This window comes from Ceratosolen solmsi, unplaced genomic scaffold (assembly GCF_000503995.2).
Source record: "Ceratosolen solmsi marchali unplaced genomic scaffold, CerSol_1.0 scaffold27, whole genome shotgun sequence".
NCBI lineage: Eukaryota > Metazoa > Arthropoda > Insecta > Hymenoptera > Agaonidae > Ceratosolen > Ceratosolen solmsi.
In genome coordinates this window covers 6,071,214-6,096,128 of record NW_011948426.1, presented here as the reverse complement: position 1 = coordinate 6,096,128, position 24,915 = coordinate 6,071,214, and the positions used below count along the sequence as shown (strand labels likewise).

At 21.2% G+C, this 24,915-nt stretch overlaps 1 protein-coding gene across 2 annotated transcripts in view; it reads left to right on the top strand.

The window, feature by feature from the left end:
- LOC105363278 (RNA pseudouridylate synthase domain-containing protein 2) overlaps positions 1-24,915 on the top strand; it is a 102,363-nt gene that overhangs the window by 1,678 nt on the left and 75,770 nt on the right. The gene's annotated exons all lie outside the window — the stretch shown is intronic.

Genomic DNA, 24,915 nt, shown 5'->3' with positions numbered 1-24,915 from the left:
AAATCTTATGTATACTTTTCAATTTAATTTTACTGAGTTTAAGTTTAAATACAACATAAAATGTTTTAAAATATATTTATAGAATAATAATTTTGAAAATGTTAATGACAATAAATTAAATTATGAAATAATATTTTATTGTAATAATAACTATTAATTAAATTCAAATAGTTCTGATTATTTTTTGTAACTAACAATATAATAAATGTTTCTATAAGAATGATTTTAATCATTACTCCTACAAGTCTTATTTAATGTAGCATATTCTATTACATTAATTGATTTTTATATGGATAGTTTCAACAAATTTTAATTTTAGAATAAAAATGTGCAATTTATATACTACCTTTATAATATATTAACCACTTTTTTAAATCTAATATAAATTGTTTACTTCAATAGAAGAAAATAATAAAATATAATAATATTTAAATATAATAAAGTTAAAGTTTAATTTTTAATTATCACTACTTAAACATTTTGTATAATAAATATTACCAACAATTATCATTATAAATCTTATTTGATAAAGTTATAAGGATATCTGTCTTATTTTTAATACTATAAGCCAATATAATATAGCACATTTATAAATTTGAGCTGATGTATGAATTAAAATATCAAGTTATCAAAAATTTACCTAAAAAATTCTTAAAAATATTATATTCATAATTATTTAATACAAATTAAGAATTTAACTGAATTTATTTTTATTGTTTTTCGTGTAAAACTATCGGCGGCTCATGAACTATTAATTATGTATAACATTAATATATCATCTTCATGCTAAGTTCTGTAGTATACTTCTTTTATGTATGCCCTTCATTCTATTATAAAAATAATTCTCTTATATTAAAAAAATATTTTTAAGAATTTGATTATAAATTTAATGTGTGCCGTGAAGTACTGTAATGGAGTAAAATTTAATGAAATACCTTTTCTATTCAGAGATAGCCTTGGAAAATTCAATTTTTATAAAATTAGGCATCAAAACTAGAATTAAAAGTTATGTGCCTCGCATAGAGATAGTATTTCTTTGATTATTTCTTGATAGCTCTTCTAAAATTTTATAACTTATAAAGATATGAATATTTAAATATAGATCGTACTTAATGTTGTTTAATAGTTCAGAAAATTAATTAATTCGGATATTTTTTGAAGAATAGAAATATTTTTTATTCATTAATTACTGAGATAAGTATTTTAAAGTTATAAGTAAATATTTGTTTTAGAGGAATATAACATTTTTATTGTTGAGTTTAAATTAGGTTGAAAGAAAATTAAATGTGAACTACTTATGTAACAAGATTCATGTATAGCGTAACGAATTGTTTTATTATAATGAAATAGTTTGCATCAAGAACTGGCTGCTCTTTAAATCTGCTCAAAACAGGGTACAAACGAATTGATCAATCTTAGAATAAAGCAAGAAATTTTTATTTATTGACTAACAGCGCACAAACGATTTGATCAATCTTAGAATAAAGCAAGAAATTTTTATTTATTGACTAACAGCGCACAAACGATTTGATCAATCTTAGAATAAAGCAAGAAATTTTTATTTATTGACTAACAGCGCACAAACGATTTGATCAATCTTAGAATAAAGCAAGAAATTTTTATTTATTGACTAACCTATGGTGACTATTCATAGAATATAAATAACTAATTCTATTTGTATTTAAACAAATATTTATTAATTATGAATATTATACATTCTATTAATATTGGATCAATAACAAACATTCGTATAAAAATGTGACCGTTATGTATTTTGCAATTTTAACAAAAGTCTAGGAGAAAAATAATACCTTGGTTGATAGTTTCGAGAAGGATGTATCAACATATGTAGGAAATAAATGGTTTAGCACATTTGAAAAACGTTTTAGTATTAACAGTGATTAAGCTACGTTAAAAATGAAAATAATCCATCAATATACTAATTTATATTCACAATTCATTTATTCAATTATGTTTAAATTTAAAATTCTATTACATTGCAGATATAAATAAATACTATTAAAAATTATATCTAAATTGTACAAATATTTAATATAATAGTTGTATAAGTTATATTATGTATATAAATGTAATGAAAAAATATAAATGAAATATAAGCAAAAACAAAAAACATAAATAAATATTAAGAAAATCACTACCTAAAATTTTTTGTTTTAAGTAGGATTGATATAAATATTGCATATACAAATTTTATTTGAACATTTCAAAAATAGTAACGGTATTGTTAATAATTTAATAATTTAAATACTCTTAATAAATAAAGATAAAACATTTATTTCTTAATGATAATACGTGATTTTCATTTTTTATGAATTGTAACATTAGATAAATAAAATTTTCAGTTTCTATGTTTAATTATTCAGTCTGATTAATGTGAAAAGTAAAACATAAAATACAAAATAATAAGATATAGTTGTATTTCACGCTTAACCACTTTTCAATATAATGTAATAATTTAATATTATTTTCAAATTCTTTTATTTTAACAATCGTAACATTAAAGGAATTAAATTTATTAAATATTTTTTATATGAATTTATGTTTATTTTTTACAAAAAATGCGTTTATTTATAAGAAAAATATTTTAAAACGAATTTGGAAATATACTTAAAAACACAATAATATAGTTAGCATATAAGCATTAAATCCTTTAATTGAGGTTGATACTATTCAATTTTCTAAAAATAATATTATTAAAAAGGTGTTAATATATGTATTAAGTTAATATAATTAACAACTGTATTAATATTTATGTAATAAAATATTTATAGAAATTTTAATACTTTATTGGATGAAAAAAATTTATAATTTATAAATGTGAACAATGCATGGAATATTATTACTTTCTAAATAAACTTCATTTAATCGTAAACATTTATCGATATATTAATTAGGTAACTATTATTATTTAATAAGTATTTAAATTTATTTAATTATTTTATAAGTATTTAAACAATTTATTAGATATTTATTCAATTACTAAAAACAATTCACATTTTCATGAACATCTGGAATAAACATCTTGTAATGCATTAAAGGCTTATATAAAAGCACCGGACTATGACACAACGAAATAATATAGAACAGTGTTATTTTAGGTTTACATTTTGTTTTATTACATAACTATTATTTCATTCCATTTATCAGTGCATACTATGTATTTTAACAAACTATCCTGTTATTGCTGTAAGTATATTTTTAGCAATGTGCGTCATTTTGTATTTATTCATGCCTTTCCTAAATTATATCATAGAATTGAAGAATTAATATATTCTGTTGTTTTAAAAATCAATTTTTAAAATAATGAACTAATATAATAATATATATATAATGCAATATATCATTCGTTATTTGAATTAAAAGCTTCGTATAATGCCTCGATATTTCATGCGTAAATAATATTCATTAATTCTCAACTGCATTACAAACTGCCTTGAAATTTATTTTAATTTATTTTATTAAATTCCTATACAGAAAGTAAATTGAATCATCAATTAATAATAAATTTAAGCTATAATTGACATAAAACCAACCAAATTCGAAATGTAAGAAGTACCACGTCTAATATTTGTTTTTTATATCAATTCAAGATGTTAAAAGTAATTATATTTTTTTATATAAGCAGAAATTAAAAAAAATTCAAATTATTATTATAGGTCATATTTACATCGGAATATATTTTTGACAAATAAATAAGAACTGTCATCAAGAAAGGTTTAATGATTTTTTAAGAATGTTCTAATAGTACAGGTCAAAGATAGTAGTTTCTTTTATTATTATTACTATAATCTGCATATTTGCTTGTACCATCGATTTTAAGGCACAGACGATGTCTTTGTAGATCGGTAGCAGGGGGAGAGAATAATAACGCACAATGCCGAGTGCCGAAAATATCCGAGTCGAAGCGCGGCGAGTTTAGGGCGATCAATCACTGCCCCGAGAAACGACGTACGTTTGCGTTACTCTAAAATAAACCGAGACTGTGGCAGCAGTCAAAAAGTGGACTTTGACGGGCGTCCGGCATGTCTGTAACTTCTGCATTACTTCCCCTCTAGGGATAGCTGACCTCATCTTTTTATTTTTTATGTTTTTATTTTTGTTTCGATCTAATTGCATATTTTTTCACTTTCGGTTATACCTTGCTAACACTTTTCTATTTATTTTTCTTAATTTTATATTTTTATTGATTTTTAATTCATAGAATTCGTATGCTTATGAAAATATAAGACAGATAAAAAATTTCAGTTGAATAATTTGTTTGTATGGTTCTTTCGTGCAATTTCAATACTTCGGTAATTATATAAAGTTAGCAATATGAAAACAAATTTATTTTCGTAAGCAAATTTCAGTAATTTCATTACATTTAAAATATTTTTGGTATTTTTTAAATGTCTAATCTCCTCGATAATCATGTACTTATGCTTCGTTCAATGTATAAAAATATTTTTTTTTCTAAAACATATACATTAATAATATTTATGTAAATAATACTATAATGAAATAAAAATTTTATACGTTAGGACAATTTTGTCATTGTTTTAATTGACAATTACAATATTTAGTTATATTTCTTTTACTTCAAATGTTACAATGAACAATTAAAAGTATTTACTAAGATGTAAATTTGAAAATACACACTAGGAGAACTATACAATTTCAACTATACAAGATCATTTTTATAATTTTTTCAAATTTACAAATGTAATATTTTTAAATTTTATTAATCTATTAATGCAATTCATAACGTAATTTTATACTATTAACAACTGCTATAAATTGTTAGATAATAATATTCAAAGTCCAGAAAAGCAATATTTTTTTATTTAATAATTAAAGATTTTATTTTTATTTATTTCAAATTATAAATTATTTTTATTTTTTAAACATGCATTTAGATATGTCTAAAATTTTATGCTCTTCAAATTTTGTTAACATGCCTTTTAAAATCCACTCAAACTACTTATATGTAATAATTAAATCAATTAAGAAAATACTCTATAAATGCATGTAATTATATAATGTATATAAATATGCGGGAAAATTTTTAATTTTTATTTATATATTTCCATATGTACTTATGCTTCGTTCAATGGATAAGAAAGTTTTTTTTCTCTAATATATATACATTTATAATATTTATGTAAATAATACTATAATTATATATAGTTTTATATAAAACATTAATATTATACAGTTTCTATAGTTATTGAAGAGAAGAGAAGTATTAAAAATATTAAATAATTCATTAAAGAATTTTGAAAGGTTTTATGTAGTATGAATTAAAATTATTAAATACAATTAAGATTATTAAAGACGATATAAGAAAACGACAAGTTAAAATAATGAGATCTTAATGTTGATAAAGTTGGATAGCACTACTTCATTGTCAAAGTCCCAAGTTATTAAAGGGATAATACAGAATTTAGCATTTATATAAATACAATTTTTTTTCAAATATATTAAATAATTTTACAAATTACGTTATATTTTAATTTTTTATTTTAAAAATATATGATTTATTTAAATTTTTTATAATTAAAATTTAAATACTCGATATGTTATGTTCATGTATAACAATATTATTCAATAGTGTGAAATTTTTGCATACTCTCGTGCAACAATTAAAAGGTATTCAATAAGGTATTTATATGTATGCTAACTATTGCATTCTATAATTATATATTTATAAATTTCATATAAAACGTATATTTTTCTTTCGTCTGTATGAAAAAAAAGTAACATAAAACGTTGACAAAAAAAATTTAAAGGTTGGCAAAATCAACCTTAATTCTTAGAATATAAGTGTAAAATAATAAATTAATAATTATAAACATAAAGAAAATTATATCACTGTTGATTTCCCGACTATAATTTCTACCGTATTCATTGTAATACTTCCATATTTTCTATATCTACTAGATTATATATAATAAAAACACTATTGAAATAATAAGCCGAATAAGGACACATTCTTTTGACAATGACGTTTGAATAATTTCAATTTTTTTTTAACAGAAAAACTTAAATTGCATTTCTGTAATTATGAGTATAAATTGAAAATTTTGTATAGTACAAACGATTTAAAATTATATAAATACTTTTATTAATATGAATGATTATAATAATAATGTTAATAAAATAGACTGCCAAAATATCTTACAATTTATAAATTTTGTAAGGATTTCATTATAAAATGTTTGGATTCATCGTGTAATGAAAGATTTCATGGACAAATTATGAAAAATGTCCAATGTATCTAATATTAATTGTTACAATTTATTCAAAAGTGTTTTATAAATAACTCAATATTTAGTAATTAATTGTGATTTACGTGCATTTTTTAAATGCGTAATTAAAAATTCGTAAATTATTTAACAGATCCTAAGACGTTTTACTTATAATCTGTGGTAAATCACTGATCAGCAATTATTGTTAATTTCTTTATTGATTCGTCCTCTTTCTTCCACTTTTCCTCTTCTTTTCTTCTTCTAGTGCTCCAATATATTGGAATTTAGTCTTTAACAAATATTGATATGCTACGAAGTTTTATCACTCTAGACTGAAGTAATAATACTTTGGAAGACAATTTCGAGTAACTCTGAAATTTTTAAAGAAAATTTAACACACTGTTAATTAAAGTTCACCACTTAAAAGTGAAAGTAAGTTATTCAAGTGTAATATACTTTATCACTAGAACTCAGCTTACCTATCAAATAAATATACTTCTTTTACTATTACTTTAGCATATAAATTATACCAAATCATGACTATTTTTCATTGTTTTATAATATTAATATTGTGTTTATGATAAATCATAAAAACTGTATTAATTAGAGTATTAACGCGATTTTTCACCTTAAAAACTAGACGAATGTTAATGTTACATAAGCATTTCTTATATTCCAGTGCACGTTTAGTTACAATTATCTAGGCGACTTTCGCAACGACAGAGAGACATATTCATCGGTGCATCGCCGCGTACGAATCTCGAAATAGATCGCTGGCAGCTGGAACGTAATGTAGTTCCCAGCGAGCCTTGAACATTCAAGTTGATCTAGGTAGATAGCTCGTCGTGACCATTACGAACTTTGTTCTCTTTTGTTTTCAAGAAAGAGCCAAAAAGCGGCAAATCAATTGACACCCTGTCAGAATGTCTTAAGAATGTATAAATTGCTAAAAATTTGTCCCGTCTCGTCGATAAATGTAAATTATCATAGCACAATGTAGCAACGGTTTAATTTTTCATATTTCTTTATTATGCAGAATCGTTTTTTTGTATTATAATATTTGTTTACGGTGAACTTCCCATATTATGAGAGAAAAATTAGACAAAATTACCTTGAACTTAAATTAAATTGCCGATTCAAATAATAAATCACTATTTTATTAATTTAATTAAAATCCACATTGATTATAAATAATTTAACAAATTCACAGGTTTTAGAAAACAAATGACTGCAGGAATTATAAAACATGGTACATTTGTACATACACGTCCAAAAATATGTATTTTAAACATATTGTAAAAAAAATTATAGATATTTGGAACTCAATATAAAATTATATTTTTATTTAATAATTGTATTATTACTATTATTTATTCATAATAGTAGAGACTTCTTAATAGTATATTTTATTTATTATTATAAATACTTAAGATTTTAAACAGTTATCGGGTTCATCATTCTAATTCTTATCATTTTATTGATAATTATTACTTAACTGCCAAAGATTGAATAATTTAATTTGAAAGATTTTTTAATAGTATATTATTTGGGACAACGCAAAGAAGAGTTTTCTGCAGTAAATGAAACTTAATAATTGTATTAATTTTTAAAAATAAAAAAATTTTTTTATACAAATGATGAAATTAATTCCATATATTTGTACTAATAAATAATTGAGTTTCAAATAGAAGAAATTAATAGTACAACATTTATTATACATATATGATTAAAATGAATTAAGTAATAGTTAACATTGTGATTTAAAAAACAAATCGAAAATTGACAACATAAAATAAAATTGGCCAGTACCGCATAAAAGTACCACGCACAAGTTAATCTTTATAAAGACGACAATAATTTACTGTTATTCTTGAAGTAACTCGTGGCCGGTACAGAGAGAATGAGTTAGTTCGAGTTGCGTTAAGGGAAGGGAGAAGATTGAGTCTTTCGCTAAATGGAATTTAACAACATTGTCTGAGTCTTGCATACGTTGTAGCTGTGCACGCCCAGCCGTTGCCGTTTATAATTATCCCCAAGTCGGGCTCTGCTCTAGCTCTGACCCTAAAGTCGCGACCGTTCGCGACGCAATTCCTCTCTGCTATATATCTATTTTTGTGCTAGCCGCGGTTGAACATATTGTAGGGTTTGTGGGCACCGGGGCCAGGTATATACCCTTCGTTTCGTCCATTTTACTCTTTTAATGTCTCTTTCTAGCTTTTAATTAGTGGTACCTTTCCACCGCTTTTATATACCTCATTTTCGCTTCCATTCTTCACGCTGTGCATCCTTGCTTCCATTTTTGTAAACACTGCAACTCCAAAACACCGATCAAATTGCTTATAGTCAGCTAAACGAATAACTAAGAACTTTGATTTGAAATATGAACTTGAAAATAAATCGCATGATAATTTGGAAGAATTATTGTAAGAATTATCATAATTGATTAAGAAATTAATAAAATTGATCCTATTATATGAACTTGGTATTTTCAATGAATTCGTGTTAATTATATAACTAAATTCATTATCGATTAAAATTTTTATCATAGAAGCTATTCTATTTAGTAGAAGAAAAATCTATTTATAAATTTTATTTTCTTAATTTAAGTGGTTATATATATATTATAATGATAAATTAATAGAAATTCAAATATAATTAATTATTTTATTAAAAGATATGATCCTACAATATTATGGAAATGCTAAATGTTAGTAATTTTGTTGCTTATATTATTTTGAAAACATTTTTCTTAAAAATATAACGTAATCACAATTACATGAACGTTTATTTCGTAGACTACACTAACGAATGAATAGTTACATTATTATTGGAGTTTATTCCTAAAGAAAATTTTAATAATGATAATGTTATTAATGATGATAAAACGCAAATTTAGAAAAATATTTAAAAATTGAAATTTAGATACATTATAAACAAATATAAATAATTGATTTAAAATACTAAATGAATATATAAAAATTAACTCGTTAAAGTTTAATTCTTTAATTACAACGTTCTAGAATAGTCTATCATAAATTTTGCATTTAAATCTCATTCTTATATGTTTATATGAAAATTGAAAGTATTGGTAAAAGCATAACATATTTTTTATTTTAACCACTCATTTACCTTTTTAAAGAGAAATTGATAATTAAATTAGAATTTCATAGTATATTATTAAAGTAAGAATATCGATAATTGTATTTAATTAAAAGCAGGAATTGAAAAATTAAATTTCTTTTAATACCATATAAAAAATTGTAGCTAATAATATTGTAATATAATAGGTAAAATTACATAGATTTGGAATGTTAAATACTTTCTTTAAAAATTTAATTTCAAATTTTTCTTGTAATGGAAAAAGTGATAGTAATAAAAAAATTAATTTTTATACAAATAAGTGTTGATTTCTATTCATATTTTTAATAGAAATATAGATGCTAAAGAAAATGTCAGAATTTAAAGAAATAGTTCTTTTTAGATTTTAATCGAGATAACATAAAAATGATCAAGTCTTTAAAGTGATACTAATAATAAAATTATGTGATATATTTCTTCTAATTTTAAATGAAAACTAATTCGGAAATATTGCTATTATCAGCACCTTGGACTTGAACTGTAAATGGGCTGCTACAGTCGCACATTCATGCAGTGTCACTTGAGTATGCACATAAGTATGCTCTCAAAATTTTGATATGAAATATTTAATTTTATATATAAATAAAAATAAAAATTTTATTATCGTAAGCATATTTCGACAGCGTATTAATTTTATATTAAATCAAATTAAGTTCTTTATTGTCGCATTTATAATATAATAGAAATATGTTATCACAAAAAGTTACTATAACAATTTGAAACAATTATATAGAATTTTATTTTATTACAAAATTTATATCGTTTTGATTATATCAAACTTTTCTTATGTATTGGATTTTAAAAGAATATTAATGAATATATTTCTGATATTCAATAGTAAAAATAAAGAAGAGAACTATATAAAAAAGTACAGTTACTTCAAACTTGAAAGTGATTTTTATTAAACATTTTATTTAAAATGTTATCAAAATCTATGGGAATAGTAATAGGAAATTATTTAAACATCGAATTAATCCGTATCATATTTCCACATATAAAAACCATATAATATGAATCCATTTTTTTAATTTTTACTCTTTTTTTTGAAAACTCACTTATATATTTGACGTTCTGTAAATATACTTTTTTTAATATGTGCATTTAAATGTAATTGAAAATGTATCTATTAAAAATGTTTATAAGATTTTATTTCAGATAAAAAATTATAGGCTTAAATTGTTATATTTTTATTTTTGGTTGAAATGCATCAATTTTTAACTATATATTTCATCATATATTTAATTTTTATACAAAATTTTAGCAACCCCCATTTTAAAATTGAAAATTTTAAAATAGAAAGAAATATTTTAATTTTCGAAATAAAAAGGAATATTTTAATTTAAAAAAAAAACGAATATTTTAATTTACAAAATATCTTTCACCTACAATACCATAATTATTGTTTTATTCTTACCTGTATTTCTACAAATTGCGTTAAAATTGTCTTTGCAACAGTACATGACATATAATACAAAATTACATATTAAATGTGAATGTTTTTGTTTGAGTAATTGTAATCGATTTTATACTTTTTTTATGTATCTGAACATAAACATGCTTGAAGTTTCTCGAATATTGATGTAAAATAATGAAAACTGTTTTACCAATAAAGATTATATATTATGTATACTTATATAAGTATATAATAATAAAGAATAACTTTTCATTATAATTAATGTATACAAAATGCTTACATCAAATTTTTCTTCCTCTGTCTTACGGATATTAAAGGGTCATCTATTCAATATTATATTATAGGTATTATTAGGAAATGTGAGCTTTTATATTTGTTTATTCAAATTTATATATTTACATATATTCAATTACATCATCAATTTGTAACTAATCATTTTTCGACTTTTCTTATATTAATAAAATAGAATCTATTTAGAATTTTTTATTAGTTATATTTTTATTTATTGAATTTCTTAAAGAAATAAATAGTTTCTAAATATAACATTACAATATAGATATTAATAAAATTTTTAGATATTAGTAATGAAATTATTTATTTTATAAATAATTATAAATATAATTAAAATGTGTTCAAATAGCAATAAATAAATATATATATATATATCTGTTAATATAAATAATATAAATATATAAATATTTTATAAAAAAAATAATAAGATCAATTAGTCTGTTTTTATTCTTTTTTATTTATTACGCAAGCTTGTTCTCGATAAAATGATAACAATTCATTTAAAATTAAAAGCTTAAACTTTAGCGAATACTAACAGTTGCACATTTCACTTGTAGCGTAATTTTATCTTGATATTAGATCAATTACACTTAATTTTTTCATGTTAATAATTAAAAATATTTAGATTATGACACGACATTTATCGTTTGAGTATTCGACGAGTTATTGACGTCACTTTTAGATTTATAGAAAGAGAAATTATAGACTGATGAGTAGCTTGTTAAAATTAAATTAGAAAATTATTTTATAAAAAATATAAGTTACGTTTCACCATCGTTTTAATATAAATATAAATAAATATAAATATATATAAATATAACTATAAAATAATAATTATTTTCTATTAATAATAATAGGAATATTTATTATAATTATTTCTTCCAGTACTATACATTTTTATAATTATTATCCAGTGATATTTTTTTATTATTGTCTTTAATATATTTATTCGGTATTGAAATAATTTGTAACTCAAAACATTAATAATCATGTTTTACACACTTGCAATTTTATAATACTCTCTGATAGCCAAAATTTTATAATTTCAATTTAAATGATTTTTATTTCAGTTATAACAAAAATTTTACAATTTCGTAAAAAGATCCACATTTATTATACTTTATAGAATATCTGATGATAATAGAATTTACCAGTTATGATTGATACCTTCGAAAGATAATTTATCTCTTTCATTTAATAGCATAAATAGAATTTTTTCAATTCAAAGTAATTAATAATGTTATATCCTTATTAAATATGTAATTATTATAAATGTTTTCAAATATTTATAGTAAATAAAGAACATAAAAAATACCGAATAACTTATAATTTTTATCATTACAGAAATTTGTAATATTATTAAAAATTAATACAAAAGTATATATTATACTAAATTGACGATAGCAATATGTTCATATGTCTAAAATTATATCATTTTAATTCTACTAATGAATATCTTACAAAAATAATGTATATTAAATAATTATATCAGCGATAGGTGCAATCAGGCTGAATTATAAACTACAATGCAGAAATTAGATAGTGTTATCGAATATGATAATATTTAATCAAATCATATTAAAAATTTTATATTAGTTAAATTTAGATTTTAGATTTTTAATCTATCAAGATTATTACAATACTTTTAAGTTACAGATGAAACTTGAATTCATAAATATCAACAAGACACTGAATCTGTCTTCAACTCAATTTAAAATAAAATGAAGATAAATTTCTCTATTTCAATAATATTTTTTAATGTTCTCCAAAATACTTTTATTTTTTTTAAAAATAGAAAATAAAACTTTACCTTCACTATTGACAATTTAAATTAGGAAACGAAATATGATATTAGACATTTAATATTAATTTTATCTAAGTTCATTCCACTTCTACTATAGTTATTGCATTTTATTAATATATCTTTCAATGTCTATTCTTTATATTTATTTGTAAAAATTAAAATTTTAAATTTATTAATTAGTTCATTTCAAAATTTCATCATTCGCATAGTAAATTTTCACAAATTAGTCATTATTCTCTTCAATGCTGGCAAGATAGAGATAAATTGAAAATTTGCTCGTTATTTTAATTCTTTTTGTTGTGATTTTTCAGTTATGAATAAACACAATGATTTTCACATAAGACTATGAAGATAGAGTTATTGTATAGTTCTAGTAATTTTTTACATATATAGCATGCGACTTCAATACAAATAATATAGCTCATTGTACTATTCTATCAATAATACATGTTTGGTATTATCTTCCTTTTTTGAGAAAATAAATAATTATTAACACCTTTCTGTGGATGGCAATGATCTCCGAGAACTCGAATCATCTTAAAATTTATATTAGCTTGAATTTAGAAGCTTGAAAATGTTCATGAAACAGTTTCAAATAAATAAAATCAATTTAAGAAATTTTGTAATGATTCTTTATTGTGTATTTAATAAACTGCTGTAAGTTTTTTTTATTAATTTAAAGACATTGTAGTCAATAATTATTTGGAATTCAAAGCCTATTACATAAAGACACAATTTTCTTATAAATCATAAGACGGTTTAACCAAATATTCGCATTTAATGATGAATTAATTGCTTTTGTAAATTCCTATTCTACGATTGACATACAGAAGGTTCTTTCGATGATATTTATATTTTATCTGAGCAATGTATTTATATAAGTATATTTATATAAATGTATTTATATAGTTATATTTAACAACTAAAAAAGTTAAAGCAGATTAAAGAAATTAAAGAAAAAGCAGATTAAACTAAAACAAATTAAAGCATATTAAAAAATCATCTGTAGTTTTTATTTTTTGGTGAATATTATATTATCATTTATGATGTAGGTTAATAATTTATTAATTGTAGATACATTTTTTATGAACTAGTTATAATAGAAAATAAAGATAGTTTTGAATAGTAGACATTTTATTCGGATGTGCTATCAGAACTAATATCCAATGATAATAATTACTTAGTTTAATTAATCAGTATTACTTTTGTGTAGCCAAACTCATTGTTTAATTTCGAACAAATTTTAGTTCTTCACGTATAGAAACAGAAATAAAATATCAATTATCGTAAATTTATCAAAAATATGATTATTAAAAAATACTAGAAAGGTATTTAATCAAGGTCGTTATTACTGATGTGCGTGGGCAAATATGCACGATTGGAAGGCGGAATAAAAAAAAACTTATTATTTTAAAATTTATATATATATATATATATATATGTTTAATGGTCCGTTAACAAAAATCATCAACATAAAAAATAGAGCAAAAATATTGATTAATTTGTTCAGTTAAGTCGACTTTCATAACTTTCTTCTTTTTTTTTTTTTTTTTTTTTGTTTATTGAGAATACGTTTTTCATGATATTATTCAGCATTTAGAGTTATTCTTGCAAATTGTATTTATCCTGAAGCATATTTAATACTGTTTAATGTATTTAGTATTTCACTTTATTTCACTGGATACATTTAGATAGTTTTATTCAATTAAATAATGTTGAGATACATATTTTGAAATAAAATTATTTTTTAGGAATATTAGGACCCGAATTAATTTCAGAACATTTAATTATGTACACATATGTTTATATATAATATATAATCGACATATAATGTACGCTCATATTCATCGTATGTTATTTTTACTTCGCACACCTACTATTTCATTTGTAATTTGCGATCTTAGACTTAGTATGTTTTGTACGTTATACCTTGATACGCGAACCTGTGCTCCATTGAACATTCATTTATTAATTGAATTATTTCAATATTTAACACAATTAATAAAAATGAAATAAAATAATTTTTTGAATCTTTTACTCAATGTATCGCATTTTAATATATATGAAATATTTCAATTACTATTAGGATAATCAATTTCATATAAATATATACTTCATAGAAGTTTTGAAAATTAAAAGCAATAAATATAGTTTATTGAATAAATTAACTTCACTTTCATCATTATATGTGTCATAATATGTAAATTGTGTTTCGTTGTTTTAATATACTATCTAAATTTTAATAGATTGATTTTTAATATTCGAAAAATATAATGAATTTGTGATCTCAACAGTGATGGGAAAAATATATAATTATATTACACTATAACCTATTTCATAACAATCGATGAAAATATTTATAAAAAATTTTCAATTATGACTTATATGAATGATAAATTATTCAAGTACTCTACATTCAAATTCCTTATGTATACATAGATATATCTACATATATCGATGAAATGGCATATATTTCTATTTACAGGATTGAACGAATAAGACATAATTTATATTTTAAAATGTAGATCATCTTGAATGGATGATTACGACTATATTTATAAAGTGTATTAAAATAAAATTATGTAATTTTAAATTTATTTTTATTTTATATATTTTTAGTTTGCTGTTATTTATAAAATTCATAAAATATTTAATTTTTAACAAAATGAATAATTATTTTAAAAAATTGTATTAATTTATTTTATATGGGACATACAATATTACTATTCACCAATATAATAAAAAGATATTAAAACAACAAAATTCTCGAAATTCAATTGAATATTCAAATTTGCTTATTTAATTTTGTTATTTTAATATTAATTAAAATTAAACGTAGGTCTTTACTTTTTATTAAGTTATGAACATTATAACTGAAAATTGTAATCAATGTTACTTATTTTACAGAGGTGAAGAGGTTTTCCTTGTTGGTTCATGAAATAACAGATTAAATTGGAAAATGAATCACCTGACTTTCTTATTTAAAGATTCGTTTATTCATTCTTTATTATACATTCTTTTAATTTTAATTCAGTGCGGCTTACCTTTGTATTGCTAATCGCTGCTTCTGTGCAAAAGTTTATCACGATAAACTAATCATGAAAACATAGTTTTTGATGCTTTCTTATTGAGTTAAGCGATATTCAAAAATACTGTTTTTAATAGTTTTTGAATATTAAATTTTGTCTTTGATGATTCATAGAAATATAATAAATTGTAATAGTTATTAACTAAACATATTATTTTTAGTTTATTTATGTAGAATTTATGGTATTAATAATGTTAGCTATTTAATCCCGTTTCATGTTACGCTGATTTTAATTATGAAATAACTTTATCCATATAAAATTACTTAATAAGTAAAATAATAATTATTATATGTTATATAATATTTTTAGCATCAAGATGCTTTTACAAATATGATTCTAAGTAAAAATAAAATACAATCAATATTTATTTGTGAAAAATGTTGATAAATTTGAAATCCATTTTATTAAAACGAATAAATTTAATTATATTTTCCATTATAATTATTGCAATATACACCATTTTACGATTAAAGTAGAATAAAAATCATGTTCCATATAATTTAAGTATTGTCTACATTAAATACGTAGAATGTTAAAAATTTAATATTATATTTTAAATTATATTTAAATATTTATTAATCAAAGTGAAAATATTATTCAAAAATATTTTGTGATAAAATGTCATTTTTTGTATTTCTAGAAAAAATTAGTTGAATGTACACTTTTTATTCAGAATTAACGAAGTTAATTATTTAAGATATTTTGCACTAGAAAAAAATTGATTACTAAAAATCATACTATATTTACTCAACAATTATCTGAAAACTCCAATAGAAGTTAATTGTGTAGAAATTCAGTATAAAGTTATTAAATCGAGTCTAACGTTTTCCTCTTCTCACTTATATCTCATTTTTTAACAAATTCATTTATATAGGTTCATCTATTATCGTAAGTGATGCTTTTATATTTCATGGATCATTGTATTTTTAAAGTATTTGAGCACTTGGACTTCATATTATTTATCATGTGATAAATTAAATGAATTGAAAAAAAATTAATACAAATAGTATTTGATAGAAGTATAATAGTATTATTATTATTAATACAATTTATTATTAATAGCATTGGTATAATATTTCAAGCACAAGAATAATATATTGTTTTAATTTATTCTGTAAATTAAAACTTATTTAATATTATGTACGACTTATAGGATGTAGTTAGTTTCTAATTTTATTTTAATTGTGATACAAGATCAAAAAGATGTAGAATAATGGAATTAAATACTCATTTAGAATGAGTATCCGAAAAGGAAAAATCTATGACATCATTCCTGGCCAAGTAAAATCAACTACTTATTTCTTCCAAGTCTTCTTCCGTTTAACATAAGATTAAATAAATGTAGATCTTAAAAAATTTGATAATTATGACGCGAGTGGATAATAATTTATACAATAATTTTTCAATAAAGATTATATTTTATTAATGCATTTATATTATGTAAGAATGTAATAAGTTGTATGTACTGATTTTAAATTTATGTGTTTACCATTTTTTAACGAAATATTATATATCAATCAAAATTAAAATCTAATATCAAAAAAATAGAATTTAATTATAATATTATTTGCCTCAAAATTAAAGTAATTTTTTATTATCGTTTAGTTCAAATATTTTTCATTAAATTTAATCATTAAATTAAAGTGTAGAAAGAAATAACTGTAATATAATTAAATGAAGGTTTATTGTATATTGTCGCATTGTTCTGTGTTAGTATTTTTTTAAACTAATACCAAATTTAATTTAAAAAAAAAATGAAAAACATTTAATTAAATTAAATCTTTTAAATCTATTTTAATTTAATATTATATACGGCGACAAAGACGAAAAAAGTTTTACTATCATCCTTGAACTAGTAACATACACCATCACTCATCAATTAGCTTATTCAATTGATTTTACTGTCCAACCCATTTATTTGCGCTAAGTATTTCACGATTAACCTATTAATCTACATGTTTGCTTATAAATAATTGTATACGTCTTACTATCATATCTATCTGTCGATATATACATATATATATATATATATATATATATATACAGTAAAAGTGTAAAATTAAGAATCGTATGAATTTTGCTTGTTTTAGGGCTTCCATTTTATTATTGTTCCGAAGATAACTTTCGAGAGCACAGATCTACAGAATGTCTTATTGCGGTCGACAGTAAAAGATCGTTAATGTCAAACAGTCGTAAAATTGATTAATTCAAAATTTAATGATTTAAATTTATTACACATTGTGTATCTCGTCTTTTACTATCGTTAACATATTTTATTTTATAGTAGAATTCGTTAAAATTATTCTTAATATTTAAATAAATACGAAAGTAAAAATGTATTTATTATAATCTAAGTATTTATAATATGAAGTTTAAAAAGAGAAATAAATATCCTACATATCCAAGAATAAATTAATTCGTTTTTGAATATTCAATAAGCTGAAAATTGTGTGATACATATGTTTTTTATTTATTAATAAATTGTTTAATGTTATAAAATTACTTTTCAAAAATTTCGTTTCAATTTTGACTTTTATTGTAATAATTAGAATAACAACAACCTAATACCTTCATAGACATTTATATATAAGGTAACTTATACAATAATATTATTACATTATATTAATAAATATATTATCTAATAAATTTAGGATTCACTTTAAATTACTTAATAATTAAGAATATTCATGTTCGGATTTTTTGTATTAAACTGGTCGATTAATTTTATTTCTGAAACGCATTTCGTTTTATCCAATTTTTTTTTTTGTCATACATTGTTGTTTTTTACAATTTATATAAGAATGTAATTATTATTCTAATAAATGTAAAATATATTATTTGATGCAATAGAAATTGTCTGTCTCTTATTCTTAATAATATTTGTGATTAATGTTAATTAATTCATACGTTCTGTTCTTTGTGATTCTTAGTATATAGAATTAAATCATTGAAGAGTCGAAATTATTTATAATTAATATAAATTTGGATTTTTATGTCTAATAAATTAAAATCTCTTTATAATTTCCTATAATAATATATATTTTATATTTTTTATTACATATTTCAGTCATTTTACTGTAGTAGAAAAATATTAATATAATAGTCTTTTTAGTCGATGAATATGTCTTATATCTAGCCAAAAATATATTTTTATATTTTAATTTTGTTAATGCTTTATATTATTTTAATTTCTTATGAATATTTATTTATTTTAATTAATCGACGTTGAATATATATTATTTAAATTATTCATAATATAAATATAAATATGGAATCTTTGATTTAGTAATTATGACTCTTTATTTTGATGGATTTTAATCATTCGCTCATCAACGATGAGCACAAAAATGAAATAAGATTATCCTATGGTTATTAACGTGAAGTTGATTGTAAAGGAAAATTTTGAAATTTTTCTGATTTGAAAGAAATCATTTATTTAAAAAAAAAACTTGAATCTAATTGTTTTTTATATGAAAAATTAAAAGAAATTGTTAAAAAATTCTAATTACCATAGGAATCTAATAAATAGTAATTATAAATAATATTAAAATTATAGTCCTGTATCAACTGTAGATCTGAATGTCAATATTTCAACAATTTATTTACAAATTCATAATTATGGCATATTATAACTTTAATAATATGCAAACTGACATTGATTGGTAGTTGGTTGTTCTAGTTATTAACGACATGCCTATGGTTTCTGTATTTTCACGATTTCTCAGCCTTGTTAGACGCGTTGACATGTATGCGTCATATCGTTGGCTAGCATTGCTTACTTGTACGGTGCGATATCATAGTGTGAAACCAGCAGTTAATTCCGAGACTGTGGATACGTAGCTGATTTTGTAATTTTGTAATTTGTAAAATGAACGAGTAAACCTATTTGCGAACGAAATTTATATTTCATTAAAATTATCCTATTTTTACTAGATTTTCCAATTAATTTAATTAAAATTTAGATGAAGATATTAGAGCGACATATTGTTTTGTTCCTTAAATGTTCAGGAATTCATTAATATGAAAGCTATTTTAGTATTTTATCAAATAAGACATTGAAAATAAAATTTACCTATATATATTAAATTAAAAAATATTTTCGTCATATTAGTATTGTAGACATGAAGTTATATTCAAATCATTTACAAACTCATCAGTTTTCACTCAAAATAACTTCCCTATAAATTAATGAGTCACCAACTAAACAGGAATTAAATAAATAACATATTTTCGAAGAAGAACAGGCTATACCTATTTTTCGGAATAAGAAGTACAAAAAATACATATATAAAGTAGGAATATATGATACTATACAGCATGAGGGGTTGTCTTCACCAATTCGTACTCGTATTTCCCGGGACAACCACGTGCTGCTACCTAAATATAATTGTATGCCTCAACATTTGCCAGGTATTCTGTCGACAGATTATTAAGATAGACGTGTGTCCTATAATTTCACATTTCCAATAAATTGATGTAGCCTAATCTTTACATTTTCTTTACTTTAAATAATTTACAAACATTATTAAAAAAAACTATCCATTTATATTTAATTTATTCTGAAATTGCTAAATGGAAATTAAAATATATTTAATATGATACAGTTATTTTCGCAGAAAAATATGAAAAAAGTAAAATTTTAGCATATTATATATAAATTAATTTATTATATAATACATTAATACGTTAATTCCTCGTAATTTTGAATATAACTTTTAATGTTAAATGAAGCAATTCAGTAATAATAAATTTTTGGTTGTACTTTATTTTAGCAAGAAAAGATTTAAAAAGAATGACGAATATAATCATTATTTTATTTAGAATTATATTTTGATTATCAACGTATACTAATACTGGTTTTATTTGTGTTTTAATGAAAATTTATTTTATATATAATAAAATTTTGATAACAGACTTTTTAATGTATATGAGAATATGATTCTTTATGTATAAATAAAAATTATTAAATTTTATCTCTCATATTATATAACATATTATATGCAACATTTAAAATACATACATATATAATTAGCATATATGTGTGCTAATCATATTTATAATAATGTAGAGATGTAAAGAAATAACGAAAATTAATGAGTGAGTATAATTATGAAGAGCATAACTACCGCCATTTATTCGAGTTGTCATAAAGTAATTTGTGGTAATAATAGCATGGAATTTTAAATTGAAAATTTTATTTAATATATTTTAAAAAGAATTGAATGTATTTTCGTATGATATTATTGTGCATTCAATTCGTTTCTATTTATTGTTTGTGTTCATTTTCATTTATAACTTTATATACATAGTTAAATTTAGGCACAACATGAAATTGCATTTACGAATTGAAATATTTATCAATAATTGGTTAAAATTTAATTAAATCCCATTAGTATATGAACAAAAATCTGTCCATGATTATTTAGAAATGTCAAATTAATCAATATACACCTTTATATTAATAACTTTTATTATTAATTATAAAGTTATATAATAGGTTTTGGCACATAACTATACATTTTTCATGTATATATATATATATATATATATATAAATGAAATATTTTATGAAGTACGAAGCAATTTTGTTTTTATTACATTTAAATTTGTTCATGTTGTAAAATTGTTCAGTATATAAATAAAATAATTTTTTTTAAATAATGGATATATGTTTTAAATTTGTATGATTTTTGCAATAACAAATAACAATCATAAATATATAATTTATAATATATAATAATAATAATAAATATATAATTTGTAATATATAATAATAATATATATTATAAATTATCTATTTATTATAATTTATAGTTTGTATATAGTTTCTATATATTTTATATTTACTACTTTATATATCATTTACATTATGATAAAAATGCTATAAATATCCCGCTCTAAGATTATTAAAAAGACAAAATAAAGTTAAATAATTTATCATTTTTATTTTGCGTGTAATTAGAAAATACAACTACTTTATTATTAGTAATCATGTACCTAAAAATAATAAATTCTTCTCAAATTAACAGAATAAGCTAACATTTTTTCTTCATTCGGTTGTGAATTTGAGATGAGAATTATAATAAATACTAAATTTGATTTCTCTAATATTAAATCTTAGAAAAATTTCTAAAAATAAAAAGAATAGATAATTAAAGAATAAATAAATCATTTTTGTAAGTTATGTATAGAGCTATTTTATTATAATAATATAAAAAATATATATTTAATAGATTTAATAGTTAATAGTATTTAATAGAAAAATACTGGTTGTGTAAAATTTATACTTCCTTGAAACTTAAATTTTCTTTTATTTGATATTTATTACTAACTGGAATTTAAATTATTCATTAAATACTACATCATATTGGAATTTAAGAAAATTCGATGGATCATCTTTATGTCTATTTACAGTTCACAAAGTATCAATGGCTTGCTTAGATCTTGAAATAACTCATACAAAAAAAATACTATGTAAATTAAGAAAAACAATGATACTATTTCTCAACATTCTCGTGAATGCATAAAAAAATGGAGTCTTGCTAATACTCATTAGTAAGTACTCCCTTATATAATAACGAATAATGGTATAACTTACAATGATATTCATAATAATAATCGTCAGTAAAACATAATGGGGTACATGTCCTACAATTTATCTTATTAAAATAATATTACTTCAAGTTAGGTATAAAACGGTAGCAGATTACTACTAATCATTGGAAATAAATATTTTGATCCCTTGTATATTATAATATTACTGTTTTGCTTTATTAAAATTATAGATGAGAAACTTATACTTGAATTTTCCTTCATATGCTGTTACAATGGCGGAATAAAGGAGCATTGTTCGTCAATTGTTGATTTATCTATTATTAAATAATTATATTTCGATTGATGCTGAATGTTTCAAATGAAGCTTTATTTGATACAATGTATAATTTCCTAAACTATTTAAATTAATACATATACTTTTCACGTCATTTCAATCATTTCATAACATATAAATACACTCAAATATTCTAGTTTCTGTATATCGTTACACAAATTACAAAACATTTTTATAATTTGTAAAATATAAATTACTTAATACTTTATATATAAAAAATATCGTCCTTTATTAACTATTATATATTAAAATATAATTATTATATATTAAAAATATTCCATATTTATGTTAAGTATTTTATTAATAATATTATATTTTAATAGAATAATTAATTTTACATATCTTATTTTAAAATAGTAATATAAATTATTTTCAAAAATAAAAGAAAACAAAAATTCTAAAAGAATTTAATCAATTTTCATTAGATTTAGATTTATTAGATCAATTCAATGTCTAAATAGAGACAAAAATTACGTTTACAAAAAACGTATAAAAAGACACTACTTGCTATTTCTGACAATTAAATTTATTTAGAAAGCTATTTTCAATTATTGGTCCTTAATATAAAGAGAATAATAAAATGAGTATGTGACCAAAAGACATAAAGAGTTTTCAATTCGTGATAATGTGTATCAAAAAATATTAGCTTTATAATTATTTGAGAATCATAAGAATCGTAATTTTACTTAGGGTAGAATTAATATATTGTTATGTCTATTTCATTGCAGTGCATCTCGTAACCATAATGTGTACACTGCAATCAGCATAAAATTTCTTCATTTTCTAGCATCAACTTTGTTATGTACCTAAAATACATAATCATTTATGTATCTTTTTTATTTTTTATTAAACCAAATACTTATACAAAATTTTTATTTTAAATTAAATTCTTTTTTATAATTATTTTTTGCTTTAATAGTTAATTAGTTTAATCGTCAATCAATGTATAATGTTTATTGTCAGTTCTTCACTTCTGAATAATTTATATCAATTCTAACTAAATAGTAACATCAATTAAGATTCATAAATTCATTTAATGTCATTATCATTATTTATGATATGTGGCATTATTATTATGATGTTTATGAAATATAGAAAATTTTATGTTATAAAGCTTTATAATATATGTATATTACGTATTGATTTAACACATAGCTTTCGTTATTATTGCTTTTACTATTTGTCAATTCTTTTTTTTTTGCTTTTTTAATATCATTTTTTACATATATTACTGTAGTCTTTTTTTCAAATTTTCCCATTAGTTCTATCAACTTCACATTCTTTTTTTTCATTGGATTCTCTCATCCTTTCTTCATTTTTTACTATAATTTTATAATCCTATTCTTATTTATTTCAAACATAATATCAATATAATTTTGTTAATTTATGTATTTTTTATAAAGATTAATTTATAAATTCATTAATTAAATTTTGCTTTCATTAATTTCTATTTTCTATTTCATTTTACTTTTCTGCAAACAAGCAATATTTTATATGATTACGATCAAAGTAAAATCTATGCGTTTTTGTTTAATTTTTTATATAATTTTTTAATAAATAAGTCTCTATTAATAGTTAACTTAAGGAAGATAATGAACCATCTTCAATTTTTAAACGTTAAGAAACTCAATTGAAAAACTTAATGTGTACATAAATGTTTCTCTATACAGAGTAGCGAACGGTTATGGATACTAAATTTTTAAAAGTTTGGTTCGTACTTTGTATTATATAAATTTATATGCAATAAAGTTATTTTTACTATTAAAGAATTATTGTATTGACCTATATTTTATTCTATACTCTTATAATTTTTATTTCAGTCTAACTGAATTTATTGTTCTTTCAGTTATTTGAGTTTGTACTCAGATACGTGAGCGACTGGTAAAGGTTGGTTGTCTCGATGTCAGCCAAAATATTTGTCAATCGTCCGAATCGGTGCGGCTGCAACAGTAGTTTTTCTCGAATAGTTTTGAGCTCACATTGATCGATACATACATATGCAGCTTAGATTTCTGTAAGAGACTGTTACTAAAGATTTTTACT